General features: G+C 38.0%; 1 protein-coding gene across 2 annotated transcripts in view; it reads left to right on the top strand.

Moving 5' to 3' along the window:
* Positions 1-11,523: 11,523 nt before the first annotated feature.
* Positions 11,524-22,215, top strand: part of dab1a (DAB adaptor protein 1a) — a 221,073-nt gene continuing 210,381 nt past the window's right edge. The window contains exons 1-2 of one of the 2 annotated variants that reach the window (XM_077534768.1): positions 11,524-11,617; positions 19,256-19,408. The gene's annotated coding sequence lies outside the window, so the exon portion shown is untranslated. Of the gene's footprint in view, positions 11,618-19,177; positions 19,409-22,215 lie in introns of those variants that run through there. The other variant, XM_077534766.1, reaches the window with a different exon arrangement.

Here is a 22,215-nt window from a genome sequence, read left to right on the forward strand (position 1 = left end):
GTCGGAAAGAGGCGGGACATTCTGTACAATAATTCGAGCTGATTGGACGATGCGACATTCTACACGTTTGTTTTAACCAATCACGGACATGGGTGAAAATTTTGTCTTTGTTGTTGTCGAAGGGGGGAAAAGCTTGAACATCTTACCAGCAAAATTACAGTGTAATTAAAAAATAATAATAAAAAACAATCCCAGCAATGAAAAGCTTGTAAAACAGGAAAAGAAAAGTCAGAGAAATATTACATTTAATAAACTGTTTAATACCTGTACTCTAAATTTGAGATTAAATCTATATTCTCAGTTAAAATAATAAACAATACATTACAACAAACAGTGATGCATATGAATTAAAAAAAACAATTACTTCAAATAGAATAGAAATTATTCAATTAAATTTCTAATCAAGATAAAATATACATAATATTATTCTAAAAAAATAAAAAATAATAATTGATGCATAATTGCAAACATCAATGCATAAAAAATAAACTACATAAAACAATAACAATGGGTGCAATAATGCAACATAATTTAAAAATATGTATAATAAAGTTATCTATGGAAATAAAATTGCAAATACAGTATCCCCAAATACAGTTAATGACTGTTTTGAGCTCTCATTTTGATTGTGTAATTCCACTGTCGACCACTAGATGGCAAATCCAACGTTCAAAATACATTTTCCACAAAAAAGGAGGGGGGGGGGGGTAATACTGAAACCTCACAAATTAAAACAATGTGTTTTTAAAGTATTGGCAACACATTTTTTTGGGGAAAAAAAATCTGTAAATATCCAAATCTGTAGATGCTGAACTGCAATTATGTGGTGGTCGACTGCATTGCAAAAAAAAAAAAGTGTTGTAAATACTACAAAAACATGTCTAGGAAGTATTCAATCTCGATTTATGACGTCTAGAATAGTCAATTAAAAAGGGTTGCAAAGACCTCAATCATAAGAGTGTGCATCAACAGTGATGCATATGATTTTTTTTTTTTTAGACGTAATTACTTCAAATAGAATGGAAAGTTTTCAATTACCGTATATATTCTAATCAAAATAAAATATAAATAATATAATTTTTTTTTTAAAGTAAAAAATAATTGATGCATAATCGCAAACAATACATAGGAAAATAAACTACATAAAACAATAACAATGGATGCAATAATGCAACCATAATTTATTCTATTTAAATCTTACTCTCCCTATACATAAGCAGTTAGTGTAATCATGTGCAGCGTCTCTTTCTTCCTGCATTAAGAAATCGTCTTTTCACGAATTCCCCATGCACAATTCAAGTGCATGAATGGTTTTTAAAAAACCTAATGAGTTGGATGTAAGTGGCCCAGGGGGTCGTTGTGGTTATTAAATGGCAAACAAAGCAAACATACAAAGATGCTCGTCGCGGTTCGACGTCCTCTCGGTTGACTCGGGCCTCCGGGCAATTTTGCAAGACGCAGCACATTTTTGGTCACGCTTGCTAAGAGACGCAGATGTTGAATATGAAACAAAAAAAAGAAAAAAAAAAAAAGTTTGATATCCATTTCCCGAGCAATTGTGTCAGGCGTCCCCTGGTGGTTGGAGATTTAATGACGCTGAAAAAAGTCAGCAGCCGAGTTAGCTCGCGGCGCTCCCTAATTGGCCGACCTGCTCGCTTCCATGTGATTAATCTGTTTGTGAAGATATTTCACAACTACAAAAAAAAAAATCACAGATTGACACTACTAACGATGCCCCTCAGTTTGTCCTCACTGATTTTTTTTATGTTAACATGGCTGATTAAAGGAAAGGTCTGGGCCTAAAGGTGCACTTTAACAAATGGTCGCTAGAGTATTTATTTATTTATTTTTTAATATTCGTTTTTCATCATTATTTCTCAAATGTTCAAAATGATTCATTTGCAAACAGCTCGGAAACAAAGGCTAATTTCAAAACAAAAGTTTCAGATATACATTACCAGCAATGCACACCTTAGTAATCATCTTCGATATCATTTTTGCTAGGTGCATGGTTTTGTGCGTGCGTGTGATTTTGGGCCAGTGGCTGCCCGTCCACTCAATATGACATATGAATATTGCACAAGCCATTCTCGCCTCACCTGCCCTGCTCAATTATTCATGCAACTTGGCCCAACTTATTTCTTTCACTTCAGGCTCTCTTGCAAATAATAAGTAAGCACACGCGCAAGGCGGAAGCCGATAAACAAAAAAGGTGCGCGCAGAAAAGGTGGCGGGATGCGATGAATGCCGCGAGTTCATCTTTCATTCATGTCGGCAGCATCTTTCAAGTGACTCTCTCGAGGATTGTTTCTTGGTGTTGTGTTTAGTTCTAATGTGCATGTTGGCAATTACTGTGAGTATGCAAAATGTCACTGACTGGCTAACAAAACTAGCATGTTGCTGGTGTATTTACCTCTAAGCAATATTGGAACAAATGGTGTCAATAGAACAATGCTCACAGGCATATTTACTTTATCCTCCATTACTGCAGCTTACTGAGTCACTTGTGAAACGTGCTACTTCATTTCAATGAGGAAAGTTGACGTGAGATGATGACTGTATGTAAAAATATTTTGCTAATATATTTACTGTTTTATTCACAATAAACTATTTCACAATTACTGAATAAGAGAAAACGCTTACTTTTATGTGAATTAATTTAACTAACATTACCCCCATTTATTTTAGAAAATATTTTCTCAATAAAATATTAAATGTGTACTGAATTTACAGTTATTTTACTCATATTTATTTTATTATTTACACAATAGTATTTAACCAATTTATTTAATAAACTGAATTTAAATATTTTAATGTATATGTCAAAGTAATGCAGTTTAGTTTTTATGTTAAAATTTTATGAATTATTTTCTAAATAAAATATTACATGTGTACTCAATTTACAGTTATTTTTACTAATATTTATTGCATTATTGACACTATAGTATTGAACCATTTATTTAGTAAACACAATTTTAAGATTTTATTATATATGTAAAAGTAATGCAGTTTATTTAAAAAAAAAATGTTAAAATGTTATTTATTTTATAAATTATTTTCTCAATAATATATTAAATGTGTACTGAATTTACAGTTATTTTGCTAATATTTATTTTATTATTTACACTATAGTAACCATTTATTTAGTAAACTAAATTTGAATATTGTAATATAAATGTTAAAATAATGCAGTTTATTTTAAAAAAAATGTTAAACTTATACTGTATGTAAATGTTATCTAATTCATTTAATGAAATAAATTAATAAATATGATCAATATATTTATTTTTTATTAACTAATATAATCCGTCCAATTTATATTAGTTAATCAATTAATGTGAAAAAGTCAAATATGCTTTGAATGTAAAATTATTTATACCTCTATTTTTTTTTCCAAAATGTTATTATTCACAATCAAACTATTTTACTTACATTTTTGTATTTATGTAATTACAATAAACTGGTTAACCAATTATTTTCTCCGCTAAATAAAAAATAAATAAATTAATTAATAGGGGGAAAATGGCTAAATTACTGCACCAAATAAATTGCTTAAAAAAAAATTAAAGCGTGTTGGAGTGGTAAAACAAAAACATTTTTGTTGTATCGTCTCCCTATGTTGACTTTTCACCTGTGGCAGGTGTGTGTGCAACGTATCCCCTAAACGGCAGTTGAATGGATGCACTCGTCCCCGCCCATTAGCGTCAAGTCCTCCTTAACGGCTAGGCGAGCTTTTAGCCCACAAGTGTGACTCTCACATCTGATTCTTCGAACCCCCCCCCCCCCCCCCCCACTCCCACCCCGCCGGCGACACGGTCGACGGCCCACTCGCCCACACGACCTGAAGGTGACAGCGAGGTCAGCGCGAGTCAACGCGATAGACGGCCATATGCGCCGGCACGGTGACCTTGTCAACAGAGCGGTTAGCAGGAGCGACAATTTGACTTAGTTTGCCTACGTTGCACTGTGCAGTCTCGTGTGTGCGTTTCCACCATCGGAAAAAGGAAAGTGCGGGAGCGTGCTGGAGGACATCAGCGAGAAGAAAAAGTGCAGCGGAGATTCCATCAGTGGAGTTTTTGAGTGCAGCTGATGGCAATCTCAAGGTTGCGGGAACAGGAAGTGGAGCTTTTCATTTTATCATCATTTTTTTTGTCTTCGGAAAATTATCTTTCCCTTGATAAACTCCATCACATTAGACTGAATCAACTGGTTCAATTCAATATGATTATGTCATTGGTTTATGAATCTGGTCCAATGTTAGTTGGTTCAGGTGTTCCACAAGGTTCAATTTTAGGTCCACTTTTTTTTTAATTTTTTTTATTTATTTATTTTTTTATTTTTTTATTTATTTATGTATTTTTTTAATGATTTCCATAGATTGTGTTATTTTGGTACAAGTTTATCAACTCACTTGAGTTTCTTATTAATTTTAGGGTTGGATTTATAATAATATTATTTTCTGACTACTGTTTCAAATAGCTGGTGAGCTATTTTTAGAACAGGCCCACCGACTACTCGTGTAAACGTAAACATTAGGGTTGGGTATCGTTTCTAATTTCCTCAATGGATTCGATTTCGATTTACAAGAGTTCAGTTCGATTTTGATTTTTTTTCCCCGATTCGATTCCATTCATATTCATTAATTATGACACATCAATTCTTCTTAAATGATTAAAAAAAAAAAAAAAAAAACTCCACAAATATTAAATTCCAAAGTAAATTTTGACGCGGCAATAACTGGTCAAAAGATTTAGTTTATTAAGTGTTACACAAACATTGACATCAGCAAGGATGAGATGAAAATATTTTCATAATCTAATTCAATAATTTTCAATGTAAATTAAAAATATTCTGAATTGTCTTTAAAGTACAATAATTCAGGTCTTTTATAAGTGTAAGAAAATGCATTTAAATTCATGTGAACAAGTAAATTGCAAGAAAACAGTAGATTAGTCTTTAAAATTTTATTTTGATGATAATTTATGGCAAAAAAGATATATAAAATAATCTATTCATGGTTTTATGAATCAATATTTTTTAAGCCCAGCCTTAATAATCATACATTATTACTATAATACATAACACACATGAATCTTATGTTATTATTTCGTCATTATTTACAACCACAATAATACGGCCGCTGCTGAATGAATAGTTTTCTCGACCGTGTCAATCAATTGTTGGACGTCATTAGCTGCTTTTTATTAGACGCTTGCAGCCACGCGTGTGCGGTAGTACGCGCGTACTTAGGAGTGTGTTGCGGCGGTGATTGACGAGCAGCTGCGAGCGTGCAGCTGCCGTGTGACTGATCAGTAAATATTCTCTCCTGCTGCTGCCTCAGCAAGTCTCAGCGCATGGATCACATTGGCAGGCGGGCAAGCAAGGCAGCAGGGGGGAAAAAAAAAAAAAAAAAAAAGCTAACTCATGAGAGGTTGTGAAGGCTGCGAGAGCACAACCACACAGCAGCAAACACCATCAACTAGTCAGGCCTTTGATTTATGAGTTCGCCTGGGCTGGACTCGGGTGGGAGGGTCCACTAGAAGGGTGCAGGTTCACAGTACAGGGGACAACTCTGCAGTCTGGTTCGTCTCTTTTTGAACAGTACAATGTTGTTTGAAGAAAATGTAAAGTGGGCTCAAAAATCTACAATTTTAGTTTTGTAATATTATGACTTTGACCTCGAAAATATAAGACTTTTCATCTTGAAGAACTGTGACTTTATTTTGGAAATGTTATGACGACATAAAATACACTTTATGTTGAAAATCATCAACATTATTGTCGTAATATCACAACTTGAATCTACTTTTTAGTGTGAAATTGTCCAGTTTTTCTTTTTCTTTTCATTTGTTTTTTTGTTTTAAAATATTTTATTTTTTTAAATATTTTATTTTTATTTCATCAGATTTTTCTCAAAATCTGAAAACATGCAATTTTCCCCCCGAAATTTTTACAATGTTTTATCTAAAAAAAATATACAACTTTATTCTTGTTAAAAATAGTTGCAATATATATTTTTTCAAATTAAAAAAAAATAAATAAAAAAAATCTAACATGTAAGGCCAAAAATGACTCCCCAAAATATACTTTTTTTTTTTGGTCAAACACATTATTTTTGTTGAAAATATGCAACAGTTTTCTCAAAATGTATATTTCAAGACCAAAATCTACGGCATCTAAAAAAAAAAAAACATGGACCTTTTTTTTTTTTTTTTTTTTTTAACCTTTAAAACAACTTCTGCATGTATTTTCACGTTACCTCAAAGTAGGGTAACTTGTTTTCCCCAAATATATCACTTTCATTAAAAAGAAAAAATCTGACTTTTCACTAAAAATATTCGCCTGATCTTGAAAATCTCTTTTTTTCCTCCAGCCTTTTCTTCTTGTCTGAAAAATATACCATTTTAAGAATTTTCATTTATAAAATGTATTACTTTTTTCCCCTTGAAAATACACAACTTTTTAGTTTGAAAATAAATTACAATTAATTGAGAAAATACATCACTATCTCAGTATTTTTTTTTTTTTTGAGGCATGGTCAAATTACATCATATTTATATATTATATATAATCATGTCAGGTAATGGAGGGGAAAAAAAAAAAAAATCCCCCTCCAAAAAATAAAAAAAAGATATTGAAAACAGACTGAAACAAGTCAGGGCACGGTGGTTGACAGGTTAGCACGTCCGCCTCCCAGTACTGAGAACTCGGGTTCGAGTCCAGGCTCCGGCCTTTCTGGTTGCAGTTTGCATGTTCTCCCTGTACCTGCGTGGGTCTTCTCCGGGTACTCCGGTCTCCTCCCACATTCCAAAGACATGCATGGCAAGTTAATTGGGCGCTCTGAATTGTCCCTAGGTGTGATTGTGTGTGTGGATGGTTGTTCGTCTCTGTGTGCCCTGTGATTGGCTGGCGACCAGTCCAGGGTGTCCCCCGCCTACTGCCCAAAGCCAGCTGGGATAGGCTCCAGCACCCCCCTGCGACCCTTGTGAGGAGTAAGCGGTTCAGAAAATGGATGAAACAAATCATCAAATAAGCAAATCCACGAGTACCAACATGCACACACAAAAAAAAATAATAAAATCTGCGTCTTTGTACAGTCACCGTTGCCTGCTAATTGTGTTTTCTGTGAAACGAAACGACGAGCCAGTGTAAGCCTTGTCCAGTTGGAAGGCCCGCAGCTCTTTTTTTTTTTTTCTCCTAAAAGCCGGATTGAAAAAGAAAAGAGCAAAGTTGTTATTTTTTTTCTCTCCCCCGCCTCTCCGTCCTCTCGCTTGTATAAAGCCTGCCAGCGCGGACGGGCGAGCATGCCACAATGGCTTCCCTGTGCGCTAACATGATTACATTGACGTGGTGGAATGGAGCCAGAAGGAAGCGGGCCGCCTCCCCACCGAGTGGCTGCGCTTCTGCAGGTCAATAATAAACACGCTCGCGCATCCACCAGGAGCACATTTTCTCATTTATTGATCGGCAGGTGATGCCGGGACATCGTCGTCACGTTTGCTTTTCTGTCCACGTCAGGGGTCAGCAACCTGAGATGCTCACTTCGGCCTGTCAGAGAAAATAAACACCGGGAGCTACCAAATCCTTTTGACGCCAAAATTCAGATAAAAATAATCACATATTAAATCACAATCGCAATATTGAGAGACCAAAAGATCACGATTGATTATTAGGGATAGACCGATTATCGGCCGGGCCGATTATCGGTGCCGATATTTGGCAGTTTGACAAATATCGGTATCGGCCTTTTGACCAATCTGAAAGCCAATAAAGCGGGTATTTTGAACACATTCTGACAATTTGTTCACCTTCTGCAAAAATCTTTTGAAACTTTTTATGAATCCTGATGAAAACCCCAAATTTGCTACGTTTGCGTTCATTTTTTTGCACAGTGAAATACAGGAACTTTTTATTTATGGATCTATTTCAATTTCCACTTTATAAATAAGGTTGCTGACACTGGGAATTCCCTACATGTTTTATTTTTAAGAATTAAAAAAAAAAAGAAAAAAAAAAAAAAAAGAAATGTTGAAACTCCCTGCAATTTTTTTTAAATATAATTTTTAAACAAAGCTGCCAATATCGTTTAAAATTGAAAAGAAAAAGTACTTTTTAATTTTTACACTAATATTTTCTCTTCTACAGCAAATAAATATCGGCTTGAAATATCGGTTATCGTTCTCCTTGAGTACTAATAATCGGTATCAGTATCGGCCTTGAAAAAGCCATATCGGTCTATCACTATTGATTATAGTTTGGAAAACAAGCAGCGTGATGCGATACCATCCCCTCCCTCCACATGACCTCGACTCGTCGGTACAATTAGCAGACAACCTTTAATGAGTCCTCGGCCTAAGCGTGCAAATGCCACATTAAACGAGACATCGTCGCAAAATGCACATACGCGCTTTTAAACGGCAGAATGTGTTAAATATGTCGGACCTTAAATGTCACCTGACTCTTTGTCCACGGGCTACGGGGAAAGATCACGCTGTCGCTAAGCCTTGTCGACCGCACGCTGACAAGCAGGACTACGAAAACGCGTATGACAATCTGTGGGCAGCCGTAATTAAACGCATTTGTCAGCCACGCCACTGATAGGCAACTATCGCGACTTGTTTTTCACCTCCCGCCGTGGAAAATGTCAAGCTATTTTAAAAGGGGACATCATGTCAAATTGACTTTTCAAGTTTTTCACATTTCATTTTACAGCCTTATTCCAAAATGGCATGAATTCATTTTTTCTATCAAAATTATGCAAAAAATGTACCGTATTTTCACAACTATAATGCGCACCTAAAAGCCTTCAATGTTTTCAAAAGCTGACCCTGCGCCTTATAATCCAGTGCGCCTTATATATGGATCAATATTGAGCCGCCGCAGGTCTCGCTGTCAAGGCGCTATCGGTGACCCTGCACGATCGGTGACGCGCATGCGCAGAAGATCCCGCCATCTTGGATCGCTAGCTAATACTAATACTTTACCTCAGAGAAAATAATAAAAGAGCTGTTTATTCATTTTGGGAGTGAATGGAGTTGTCAGAAAGCTGGTTTGTAATCTATTAATAAAGTTTGACTGACCTATCTGACTGTTTTGTTGACATTCCCTTTAGCGCAGCACCATCTAATGGATGCATAACGTAACCCCAGCCTCGACTGTAGCGCCTTATATATGGAAAAAGTTTTAAAATATGTCATTCATTGAAGGTGCGCCTTATAGTGCGGAAAATACGGTATATATATTTTTTATTAAATTAGAAATAAATTAATTACAAAATAAGGGCCAAATAAATACATTTTCAAACTTTGAAGGTGCGCCTTATAGTGCGGAAAATACGGTATATATATTTTTTATTAAATTGGAAATAAATTAATTACAAAATAAGGGCCAAATAAATACATTTTCAAACTTTTCCCACCATTAATGTGACCTTCAACTGTTAGGTTCTGTGGTTGGATCCCAAAAACGCAGACACAAATAAGATTTTAACGTTTTATTCACACAACTTGACTAAACGAATAACGAGGTTCGCGACACAACTCGACTAAACCAGGCACAACAAGAATCGCGAGACACTAAGCTAACTTGGGCTGTGGAAGTACACAGAGAGACAGGGTTAATAATCCGACAAAAAACACACTCTTCTCAGTTTGGTTTAAATAGACAGTGAATCGATCTCATTGGTTGTGGCTAGACATGTGGGTAAAGAGTAAAGAGATTAAAGATTCTTGACATCACATAGGTCCTGACATCACATAGCTTAAAACCAGTTGAAACTAGATGCCGATTATAACAAAACATCAAAACATCAGTTCAAAACAGACACTTGACCTCACGGTCATGACCCAAACTTAACCCTAGCGTGACCCAGTCATGAGTTAAGACCCAAACAGTACCCCTGCATGACCCTAGTCATGACATCAACTTGTACAACTCAACAGACATAATGTGAAAGAGACACCCAAAGCATGATGTTTACTGTAGGTAGTTGGGCCAAATAGTTCAACCTTGGTCTCATCAGACCGCAACACATTTTCCCACATGCATTTGGGAGATCTCAAGTGTTTTAACTGACTTCTTTCCAAGAGAAGATTTTTTTTTTTATCTGTTGACCACATAGCCCAGAAATCTGAAGCCGAGTGTAGATTGTTTTCACATTAACCGCCAGTACTTGCCAGAAATTCCTGCAGATCCTTCAATATTGCGCTTGGCCTCAAGGCAGACCTGCTTCAAACAAAACATTAAATTATAGGTCAAATCTTGGTGTATATTTCTTTTTTATATATATATATATATATAAAAACCCTGCATTTGAACAGGGGTGTGTAGACTCTCTGAATGCAAAAACTGCACATTGATGCGTAAATAAGCGTAGTCAGGACTCAAAAGCTTCCTCTTACATCCACCATTGGTACCAAAGTCAATATTTTCCATCAATGTGATCGCTAGTTGGGCCTGAAGTTTCCACCAATGGGCTTGAGGCACACAAATGTGATGCTGATTTATGAAAATACCCATGAATATTAACCATCGAAATCTATGGCTACCTCCCGACACGCTAGGATGAATTGAAGTGAGCGATGGAGCAATTATTGTATGATAATGCCTTTAAAGTTCCTTATACAATGCATAGATATTATGAGCTTTATTTAAGGTGGGGGGGGGGGGGGGGCGGGTTGTTCATTTGTCTATGCATTGGATTGGCACGCCGCATAATCATCATCCCGCCTGAAATCAGTTTCGAGGTGATGCTGTCATCTTGCATCAAGCTGACAGCATCCGAATGCTGAAACATGCACTAGATATTCTCCCTTCGCGTGGCGCTTTCGTCACCCCTGACTTCCTGTCCATGCTGCGGAAATGCGCCATGCCTACACATACGCAAGTTGTGCAATACAAATTCTTTATTTTCGCTTCGCGGACAATTTATTTAGTATGTGTGAAATTAGACACGGTTTTACAATGTTGTCGTTCCAATACCCATCACTGCCAAACAGGGGCCACAAAATGGACAGATTGGCCAAGAAATTGGTTGATGAGGAAAAAACAAAATATTAAAATGTGTACGTAAAATATGAAAATGAATTTACTTTAATGATAAATTATGTATTTTAAAATTTTATTGTTAATATTGTAATGATAATTCAGGAAACGATCATTTCATAAATTAAAATTAATATATACTATATAGTATATTTTAATTTAAACATATTCATATTTCTAATTTGATCATTTAAATTAAAATAAATCAATTAACTAATTTGCCAATAAATAAATCATAAACAGAAGTCCCGCCTGGCTGTCATTCGGACTGAAATCTGCCTAGTAACAAAGTGGGCCAAGAAATCGCGACGACACAATTCATAAAGAACATGAGCAATTTTGCTGCTCTCTTTGATAGTTCAAAAGTATAAAACATTTTTAGCAACTGTTATATATTTGTTGCGTAAGGAATCAAGAATTGGAAATACACAACCAAAACAAATGCTAATCATTCGCTCCCCTTTTGACAGAGCAGACTTGGTACGGTCCAATTAGCGTTTCTGGTCTTTTCACCTCATTCAGCACCTGGCAAGGTGATGCCAGTTGGTGGCTTGTAAACAGAATGGCCCACAAGGTAAGAAAAAAATAAACAATAAAAGCTTGTGTGAAACCCACGTAAAGTTAGCTAAGTAAGCAAAGTACAACAGCTTTAGCTATTGTATGTTGAAATGGGAAGCATAAACCCAGGTGTTGTATGTAGGCTACAAATTGCTACAAGCTAATGTGAATGCTAATGTAATGCTAATATGAAACTGAGTGGTGAGGGAAGAAAAATTGTCCTGTAAGGTCGTTTTTGTTGTGTTTTTAAGACTCTGAAAATTAAAAACAACAACAACTAAGCAGAAATGCTAACGTTAGCTTCCCTTTTTACTCTTCTGAGATGACATTTGTCTCATTTAGCTAGCAAGGATGTATGTTGGAGCACCTTGTCTGCCTCCATTGTTGAAGTGGGGAAAAAAAAGACAAAAGCTACATAGTTGTGGGAATAAGACACTACTATTATATGACCTTTGCATGTGTGTGTGTGTGTGTGTGTGTGTGCGCACTTGTATTTGGACTGGACTGGGACACAATCAAAATGTCCTGTACGCTCTCTCCCCAAAATCCCCATGCCAGTATAAACAGTGTTTGTCTGCGAGCCAAAGACACCAGTGAATTATTAAAGCGTTCTGAAGTGTCGCTCATAGAGATCCGGTGAACCACTGAGATGCCACAATACACACACTCGCATGAAGAATGTTTTTGAGTGTCAGTGCCGAGCAAAGCTGTTGGATTGCACTGTTTGATTCCCCATGTCCAGCCGCATTTCTTGGACAGTATCCAGTCTCCTGTCACATTGTTTGCGGCCTATAAGTCTGGACGTGAGTTGGGCAAGATTTATGAAGAGCTCCTGCCTGGTGCTCCAACCTGTTTAAAGATGCATTTTACTGCAGTTCTGTTCCCCTTAGATAAACACGAGCTGGAGAAATAATGTGAGACTGCAGGCTGGCAAACCGGGTTGTTGTTGTTGTTGTTATAAATTTAAAGACGACACGATGCGCTGCAGAAATAATTACATTTGTTTTAAATGGTGGATTCCTTGAAATAGAAGGAAAGAAATGGATAGCGCAAGTCGGTGATCGTAGTTGTATGTAGTCTCCCCTTTGTGGTAAAGACAACAGAGTCCAAGCTGTATTTTCATCCAGGGAAACGTCTAGATAAATATTTTGGGAGCAGGCCAACAATTTGGTCTAACCTTTAGGTTTTTTGTTTTTTTTCCCCCTTGTGAGACCTTTAGTCTTGAGCTTGTGATTGTCAGTGGGGCTTCAATTTGCCGAATTGGCAATCACTTCTTCAAGACGAGACTGCCTCTTGGAGGCAGCCATTTTGCGAAGGAACTCAAAAATCACCTTACGATTAAGTCTGTACAATTCAGTTGGACTTTAACCAGTGCTGCTCGATTATGGGAAGAAAAAAATAATAATCACGATTATTCAAATGATACTTTCTTTCTTTTTTTTTTTTTTGGATACAAAAACAAGAACATGTTTAAGCATTTAAAATTAAGACCAATTTAAAAAAATAGAAATACTATAATTATGTAAGTTCCTTTTGGACCAATTTTATTTATTTATTTATTTATGTATTTATTTATTTATGTTGGCAAAAACCGCAGCATGTGCACTGTGCAGTAGGATGATTATTTATTTTTTGGTACAAAACAAGAAAATGAAGAAAACGTCCAACCATCCATCCATCCATCTTCTTGACCGCTTATTCCCCACAAGGGTTGCGGGGGGTGCTGGAGCCTATCTCAGCTGGCTCTGGGCAGTAGGCGGGGTACACCCTTGGACTGGTTGCCAGCCAATCGCAGATGTTTAAACGTAAAAAAACAAACAAATAAAATAAAAATTAGTAATACAAATAAAATTATTTGAAAACTATAACTATGCAAGTTCCTTTTGGATGAAATAATTTATTACATTAGTTATTTTAAAATAAAAAGTACAAATATATTAATTTAAACAACTCAAATTAGTATTAATGATATTATATAATATATACTTTTTTTTTTTTTTTAACAATTAGGTCGATTTTTGTAATTGTGGAGTGTGATAAATGAAATGTAATATTGATTAATTGCACAGCCCTAACTTTAACTTTTAAGTACAATGCTTTTGTGTTTAATTCTCCAGTCGGACAATTAAAGTCGGAAAACGGACTACTGCAGTAAAATGGAGACTGCAGAGGATAAAACTGCAAGAGGCACAAACACGGGCTACACTAGCATTAGCACGAGTGCCACTGCATCCGTCTGCATAAAAGCAGGGAGGGCGCTGCTAATCTTTTATAGCCAGCCAGTGGCAGCTTGCAGTATTATCTGCACTCTGTGTGTGTGCGTGGGTGTGCGTGCGTGTGTGTGCGTGTCGGCCTCCATTGACTGCTGCTAGCCAAGCTGGCATTCATTATCAAGCAGGTAATAACACAGAGCACTGGCTCTAACTCAAGCGGCCGAGGACTCATTAATATAAACAGGCCCCTAAACCCAAACTCAATTTACTTGAAAGCCTCTTTGGAGACGCTGCTTGAGTAAGTAAAGAGTGTGGGATTTTTTTTTCTTTTTCTCCCTTCTTCTGCGCTAACTGAGTGCACCAAATGTATTCGTCTGTATTCCGCCAACACGCGCCGCGCTGTGCAGTAGTTTAAACCCTAAATATGTACCCCGAGCTTCAATCCCAAAACACTTCATCATTTCGAACACATCTTTATAATATTACCCTTAAACATGGGTGTATATAGCAGGGGGGGCAGGGGGGATATGTGCCCCCCACAGTTTTATAATAGTTGCACTGAATTTAACTTTTTTGTCACACAGGTAGACAGGAATATGTTCTCTGAAAAAAATCATCCCTTTCTAGTTCCATTTTCTGCCTTGAATTTCATTTTTAGTCATTATTTTAAAGCATATCTCACATGTACAATTCAGGGAGTCCTCGAGCTAAGGCACACTCAACCTAAGGCGTTTCGACTTTTACAACGGTTACACCCGGTCCGCCATTTTGGCCCCATCCGCCATTTAGCCCACAGTGATTTCCCATCGTCCGCTAGTTAGCCTTTAGCTAGTGCTAGCGCTTGTGCTCTTGTGGGAGCATCTTTGGCTTTTTTCGCCCTTTTTTTTTTTTTTTTTTCCACATCATAGCCCCAAAGAACAAGAAGAAGAAAGCTACGTCTTCTATCAATGTTAGTCCAAACTAAAGAAAAGCAATTACCATGGAAACGAAGCTAAACATCATAAAAAGATCGCAGAAAGGAGAGACACCGACGAACATTGGGCTTCAGTCGGACAGTCGTACAGCATCTTTTTAAAAAAAATATATATTTTAATGTATTTTAGATGTACCCAGCCTACTTCCCGAAGCCAGCTGGTATGGGCTCCAGCACTCCCGTGACCCTTGTGAGGAGTAAGCGGTTTTAAGGAAATGGATGGATGGATGTATTTTAGATTTTTTTTTTAAAGCAAATTATTTTGATGTAAATATTGACTTTAATGGGGAAATTTGACTTAAGTTGAAATTTGGGTTACATCGCTAGCGTAGGAACGTAGCGCCGACGTAACTCGAGGACTTCCTGTAATAGCTAGCCTATCAGAGACAGGATAATGTAACACCGGTTTACAACAAAATTTAAAAAAGAAGGAAGTGGACCGCTCTTGAGACAAAAAACAAAACGCAGCACTTTATCATGAAGTCATGCTAGCAATGTAGCAACCGCGGCTAAACCTCGCAGTGGAGAGATACTGTACTCTTAATCAGTTGTTAGCCGTTGTGGTCTCATGATGTCAAATTATGAACAATAAGATAAAGAGGACTGTTTAAATGCGAACTCTAAGTGATACAGCTTGAAGTTGAGTTGAAGTTCACCTGTAAACGTTATAGTGCATCTTAGGGTCATTTCACACGAAAACTTCTTCATGAGACGCGTGTTACTTAAAACACTGCTTGTCCTATGGTAAAGTTTTATTTTGACCTCAAAACGTGGTCTCGCCTTTAGCGAGTCTAATTAGCCCATGCTAATGTTTAAATTTCAAACTTTGTGAATCCATCAGGGAGTTGTCTCAAAAAAGAAAACGGAAAAAAAAAAAAGCTAGCGATATTCTAAATTTATCTTTGATGACGCACATGGGCTTCATTAGCCTCCCATGGCAGGATGTCATCACGGGCGCTGCGGGAGGGTGTCGACTGAACAAACGCTTTCATAAAAGCGGATGCGCAGGTGCCGCCATCTTGTCGCCGCCGTTGATTTAGTGGTTTGATTTATCGACTCGAGATGAAAAGACAGGAAAGACTTATTGCTGAGAAATGGACATAAGACATAGTGCAGTTTTTTTACATCATTTGGCCAAAGTGTTGCATTACACCCTGATAGAATTGCACACTAAATAGTTGGCTGTAATGTTTAGTCAAGGAAAAACTCTCATTTTCTACTTTTGGACCCAAATGTGCTTACGTGTGTGTTTTGTTTTTGTGACTCTACATTTATTCACTTGGCAAATCATTAGTCACATCGGCACAATCGAATGAGAGCCAATACAAAATGCGCAGTTAGTTCATTTAACAATAGATGCACTCCCGGTATTGCACTGCATCATATTGAGACGTTTCCAATACTTTGTCCCTCTCATCGAGCTAAATATTCTAACCAACAGGACGCAGAATGCCGGGGTCAGGCTTTTCTAACTTTTTTTTTTGTGCTGAAAATTTAATTAAACATATTTTCTATTGATATTGATCACGTATCGCGATACAGACTTATCGCCAAGTCCAAGTTTCGGCTAATACTCAAGGCTGCAATATCAGTATCAGTTAGTGACATGCATAATCCGTTGAGTTCTTGGCAGTAATTTTCAAAACATGTTGATTTGTAATCCGTGACAAAATCTTCGCAGTATCCAAAGCAAAAAGCGGGATTGCTTCAGCGTTCCCACAGTCGGTACGTCGGTCCACTCAAACCAATCTACTTCCTCTTCTTCCTCGGCTGCTCAGCAAGCGTTCGTAATTAACAAGCTTTTACAGTTCGATCTGATCCTCCTCGAGGTTGGGTATGTCTGAGGAAGCCCAATGGAACTCAAGCTGTCTATCTGCCATTGCCTAGAAACACCGGAATAATGAAAAACGTCTTTAATTTCCCTCAAGAGATGAATGAAATTAATCTCTCAATCAATCCAACTAGTTGATAAGATAACCGGTGAGGTAATAGCTATCTATTAATTCAACCCCTCACCCCATTTTGTCGGATTATTAGTACAGTATGTCTTGGTTATTTTAATTTACTGGTTAGCATGGCTATTGATTCTATTTTGATGTTGGCTTATCAATGATTTTGATCCTGGTCACTTTGCTAAAAGTTCTATTGTACTTGGCAGTTAAAGTTAGCCTTCTAGACATTTTGGCTACCTTGCTAGGTCCAACGTACCGATATGTTCACTCGTTGGCTTGTCGGTACAGTATGACCTACATACTGCACTTAGCTATTAGCTGGTTATGTTACAATATTTTAAGATTGTATTTGTTTACCAATATAGTTAGTCAAACTGTCTAAAGGTATAAGCACATTGGTCAACCTAAGAAGATGTGTTTGGCTAACTGGCTAGAAGATGTTTTTGGCTAACTGGCTAGGTACAACGAAGCCCATGAGTACTACATATCGATAAGCTAAGAAGACATTTTTATCTTAGTTCACTGGTTATTTCTCCATTGTCGTTTTTGTAAATTAAGTTAGCTTGTTGGCTTATTAGCCAAAAGTTCGCTACTAGCTCCCAGAGCTGCCATTTTAGCTTGCTGTTAGCATAACTTTTGAAGCATCTCTTTAGCGTATGCTCTACGTATTCCAGTGACACACTCCTGATGATTACCACGAAACAGCGGCATTAGAATTCATCCCACCAGTTCATTTGAGTGACTCCCTATTTTATTTCCAAGGGGTTTGCAACAGCAAAGTAGAGTAACGGCGGAAGTCATTTGGGGGTGGTAATTACGTTTCATGTGTGGCGTGCTGCAGTGCGCCGTGAAAAGTGAGATTGTGTTTCCTTGCAGATGACGTCCGTCCTACACCGGCACTCATTTAGCCAAGCAGCGCTGTCAGGGTTTATTGCAGTGGCCATAGCAACAGCAGTGGAGTAGAGCGGAAGATGAAGATTTTTGTTGTTGTGCTAATGCACTGACTGTCCTTGTTGGAATGGGAAAAGCACGATTGATTTCTTTCTTTCTTTCTTTTTTTATTTTTTATTTTATTTTTTTTAAACCACCTTTAATTACCAGCCATCCATCCATTTTCTATGCATCATTACGGTCTTGGGTGAGCTGGAGCTGAGCCCAGCTAATATTGTGCTGTCAATAGCAGGGCACATTTGTGGACAAACAAGAATTCACATTGACACCTATGGCCAATTTAGATTCTTCAGTTTCACGCTTACAGTATTTATCTTTGTGAATGATTTTGATCTTCCACCTTAAATGCCAATCAGGGATACAACTGCAGCAACTATTGTCTCGAAACTTTGTTCAACAGGTGGGAAAGAGCCAGACAGGTGATTGGACAAGACATGTGTCAGTCATGTCCATCAGAGGCTTTTTGTTGTGTGTTCGTAATATAATATTAGACCGGGTGATATGACCTTAAAATAACGTTAGTTAGATTTTATTCAGTTTTTACCCCCTTTGCTAATAGAACACGCAAATCCGCAATTGATGCGCATTTCCATAATGCGCAATTTTTATTTTTTATTTTTATTTTTTTCCTTGAACTAAATTCCTTGTTGTAAGTTTGTCTCTGGAGCGATATTTTTTTCACGTATAAATTGAAAATGTGTACTTCCACTTTGAACAGAACATGTTTATAAATATGATACTTAAATTCACTGCCTTTAACAAGTATACTTGTCAATTGTATTTTTTAGAGCGGTGCTAAATGGGGGCGAATCTGAGCATGCTCCACTGTAAATATCAAACTTGGAAACAACTTTACTGATGCCCAACCACCGGTAGATGACATCATTGCCCCATTTTATAGGAAATAAACACAGTTTCAGAGTCCATGGGAGAAATGGCTGTATTTTGGCAAACCTACATTTTTCTGCTGTCAATTATAAAAGAACGGGACGGGACAAAAAGTAGGGAGTCTATTCTGTTATTTGGTAGATTCGGTTTATATATAATTATTGAATGTAATATCACGTGAGTATTGGAAATGTAAAAATTTTCTATAATGACTGGCAGTGAATGAGTTAATGGATTAAAGTTTTTAAATGTTCAAGAATGTATCAGTAAAATGCACATTCAAAATTCCACCACATTCACCTCCCTCATGGTTTTATCTCTACAGTTGAAGCAAGGCGATTGCAGCAAAAAAAAAAAAAAAATGTGGCTCGTGAGCACAAAACTTGCGCAGAAGTCTCCAGTGTGAATAAATGACTTCTGTGAGGATTTAAATCAGATTTGTGCGCAGTATCTTGTAACTGTGACACTTTAGGGAGGAGGAGATGTTGCTATTAGATGGAATGTGGTAACAGTGTGGGAGGGGGTGAGCATCAGGGATGCTGAGCTCTGCAGCAGCGAGCGTCGAGCCAACCACTTGTGAGCTTCCCCCACTGACTGCGTGCCGGTGCACTCGTCTCGCCTAAACACCCTCCCTCCTGCATCTGTCCGCCGCCTTCAACTGCGCTCGCTCTCTACAGGTTTCCGCCGGAGTGGCTTCTGGATTTCCTGCCTCCTCGAGAATTCTCTGGTTTCTGGACGAAAAGGAGGAAAAAAGGGGGGGAAACGTAGGAAGAGGAGCACCGGGGTGGTGGCCAAGAGGAGCATCTGGGAGTGACCCTGCCGTTCATCAGGTGTGTCTTGAGTTTGCTTACTTTGGGTTTGGCTTTATTTGAAATGTGGCAATTTTATTCGGATGTTCCTTGTGTATACATGTATGTAAGTATATGTACGCACGGGGTGCACCGATCAGATTGGCCGGCCAATTTATCAGCCCTGATTTTCTTAATTTTGGGAGATCGGTGATCGGCCGTTCCCTTCAAAATGAACCGCTTTTCCACCGGTCTCATCTCCCTCCTCAGAGGTCTGGAAAAAGTCAGCCACTTGTCCTCTTCTGCTGAGATGAGAACAAATTCATGTGCGGTTAAAACAACCCATTTGTATTATTTCACAGATATTGTTCAATGTTTTCCAATAAAATAAGATTGGAACACTGAAGGTATACGCTGCTTGTTGTGGGGAAAAAAACATTCGGGATCGACAGGTTAGGCTTTTTAAAAGATCGGTTATCGGTAATCGGCCGGAAAATTTTGATTGGTAAACCTCTAGTATGTATATATGTATACCGTGTATATGTATATATACATTATACACATATGCGTACATATATAAGAGAATTAGCTATCACATGCTAAGCAGTGGATTCTACATTTCAACATTTGTGACTTTTCTAAAGACTTTTTTTTTTTTTTTTTTTGGTACCGTTTAATCCAACTTCTCCCACAACAAACGTCCAGAATGTGCACGATAAAAGTGAGGTCACAACATGATCAGTTTACGTTATTATCCCGTATTCTTCGTACAGCCTCTAGAGGGCGTCTGCGGATCGCTATGATGCACAGTGATGAGTTAAACGGCCTCATTCGTCATCTCTTCATTTTGTATTCATGAGTTTCCATGAGAGTTTTGGCTTGGTACGGGTTATCTCCTCAGTATTCACAGTATGATTTTTCAAGTGTTGTAAGTAGCGTGGCTTTATAGTGGATGGAATATAGGGATGCGGGAGGAGAATATAAATATGAAATACGGTGAAAAGTGTGTTGTCGACTCACGCTGACCGACGTGTTTGTGTGTTCGTTCTTAATGACTCGTCGCACGCTGGCGGGGGGTAGAATCTGGAATCAATCACAGCGCGACTGGGCGCTGGCTTGCCGCTCCCCTGGCAGCGTATGTGTGCGTGATTGTGGCAATGTGCTCCACAGCTGAACGTCACGTAATAATGTCACACACCGGTCCTGTAAGAACTCATAGCAGGGTATTTGTGTTGTCCGTCCAAATCTAGACGCCCCTAACACGGCCTGCAGGCTTCCCGGTTATCATTTCTCAGCCTCAATTGGCCACAGGATGCAGTGAACGGAGTGAGAGTCCATCACCCATCTTAAGTATCTGGGAGCCATCTTTACTGGTGCCACCAAAGACTGATGGAGGTGGTATGGGGCATACGAAGCTACGTTCAGCAGGGTACACCCACACTCATTTTTACCATCTTAAGCAAATGGGAGAATGTTTTTCTTTTTTTGGAATGTACTCAGTTTGTCCGTAATTATGGTCCATGTCATTGTCACAGAAGGGTTCTCGACTTTGGTCCATGTATCCAGCAAGCGTCATTTCACCTTTCAGTCACTGCTTAAATGTGTGCATCATTCTGGTAAATTTTGTAGTGTATTTGAGTAATCTGACCAAACCAGATGTCTGTTGCAGTACCAAAAATGACCTGTAAGAGGCAGCATGGCTCAACGGGGCATCTAGCCTAAAATTCAAAGCGGAAAGAACAGTAGAAGAAGATATTGAAGATGCTAACTGTTGGCTTGTCTGCTAGCTGCATGATTACATACTTGTGGTTGCAATGCTAGAGTTTTGATGTATGTCTAGTTTGTACGTTTTAGAAGTGGCTGGTATGCCAGCGCCCCCTGTTGACCAGCTGCCCCTTTTTTTGCATGTCGCCGTTTGTTAAAATCAGCAGTCAAGGAGTGTGGGGTTGAGATTAAGTGCGTGAGTGAGTATCCAATCAGGTAGCAACTGTGAGTCAGCCGAATCCATTCTGGTGCGTGTGTGACTCAGCGATACACACTTGCGCGCGCACGCACGCACGCACGCGAGAATACACGGCTCCAAAAAATAATAAAGGGAATGTTTAAACACATCTTGATCTCAATGAATAAATTACTGCAGTTTTTTTTTTTTTTTCTGCGTTAGGGAACAACAAAACATGCATAGTCATTGGAAATAAATAATTAACGATTGCTGGTCTGGATTCAGAATCTTACTCAAAATGAAAGTGTCAAAATCAAACTTCCGATCCAACTTCTCCATGTGCCCGTATGCACTCACTACATCAATTTTGCCTGCTCTTGAAGACATGGCAGATGTTCTCCTAGTGAATCTCCTCCCAGACCTGCATCAGGGCATCATTCAAAAGCGTCATCTCTTCGTCAGGAAGAAGCCAATTGAGAGATAAATTATAAAATGATAACCTCCTGGTTACTGGACAATGCGCTTTCCCAACTGTGCCAACGAGCAGTATCAGACACCTGGTAATGATGATAAGTTATATAAATGTGGAAGTGGGCGTGGAAAGTGTTAATCAGAAAAAGTTCAATGTCTGTCCCATTGAAAATGAATGGGGAAACGTTGATATTAAATGTTAATTTGTGTAAATGCTGTTAGCTTGTTAGTATTGTGGAATCATTCGATATATATACCCCGGGAGGCGGGACTTTTTTTAAACTAGTTCTAGTGTAAATTGGAAGTATTACGTGGGAGTTGTTACTCTGCAAAAAAGTGTGGAGAATAAAAATCACAATAACATATGTGGAAATGCTTCAACAGTCTGTCCCGTGTCACGTTAGCAGACAAGATTTCACAAAATCAAATTTTTTTC

Source organism: Festucalex cinctus, chromosome 10 (genome assembly GCF_051991245.1).
Source record: "Festucalex cinctus isolate MCC-2025b chromosome 10, RoL_Fcin_1.0, whole genome shotgun sequence".
Lineage (NCBI taxonomy): Eukaryota > Metazoa > Chordata > Actinopteri > Syngnathiformes > Syngnathidae > Festucalex > Festucalex cinctus.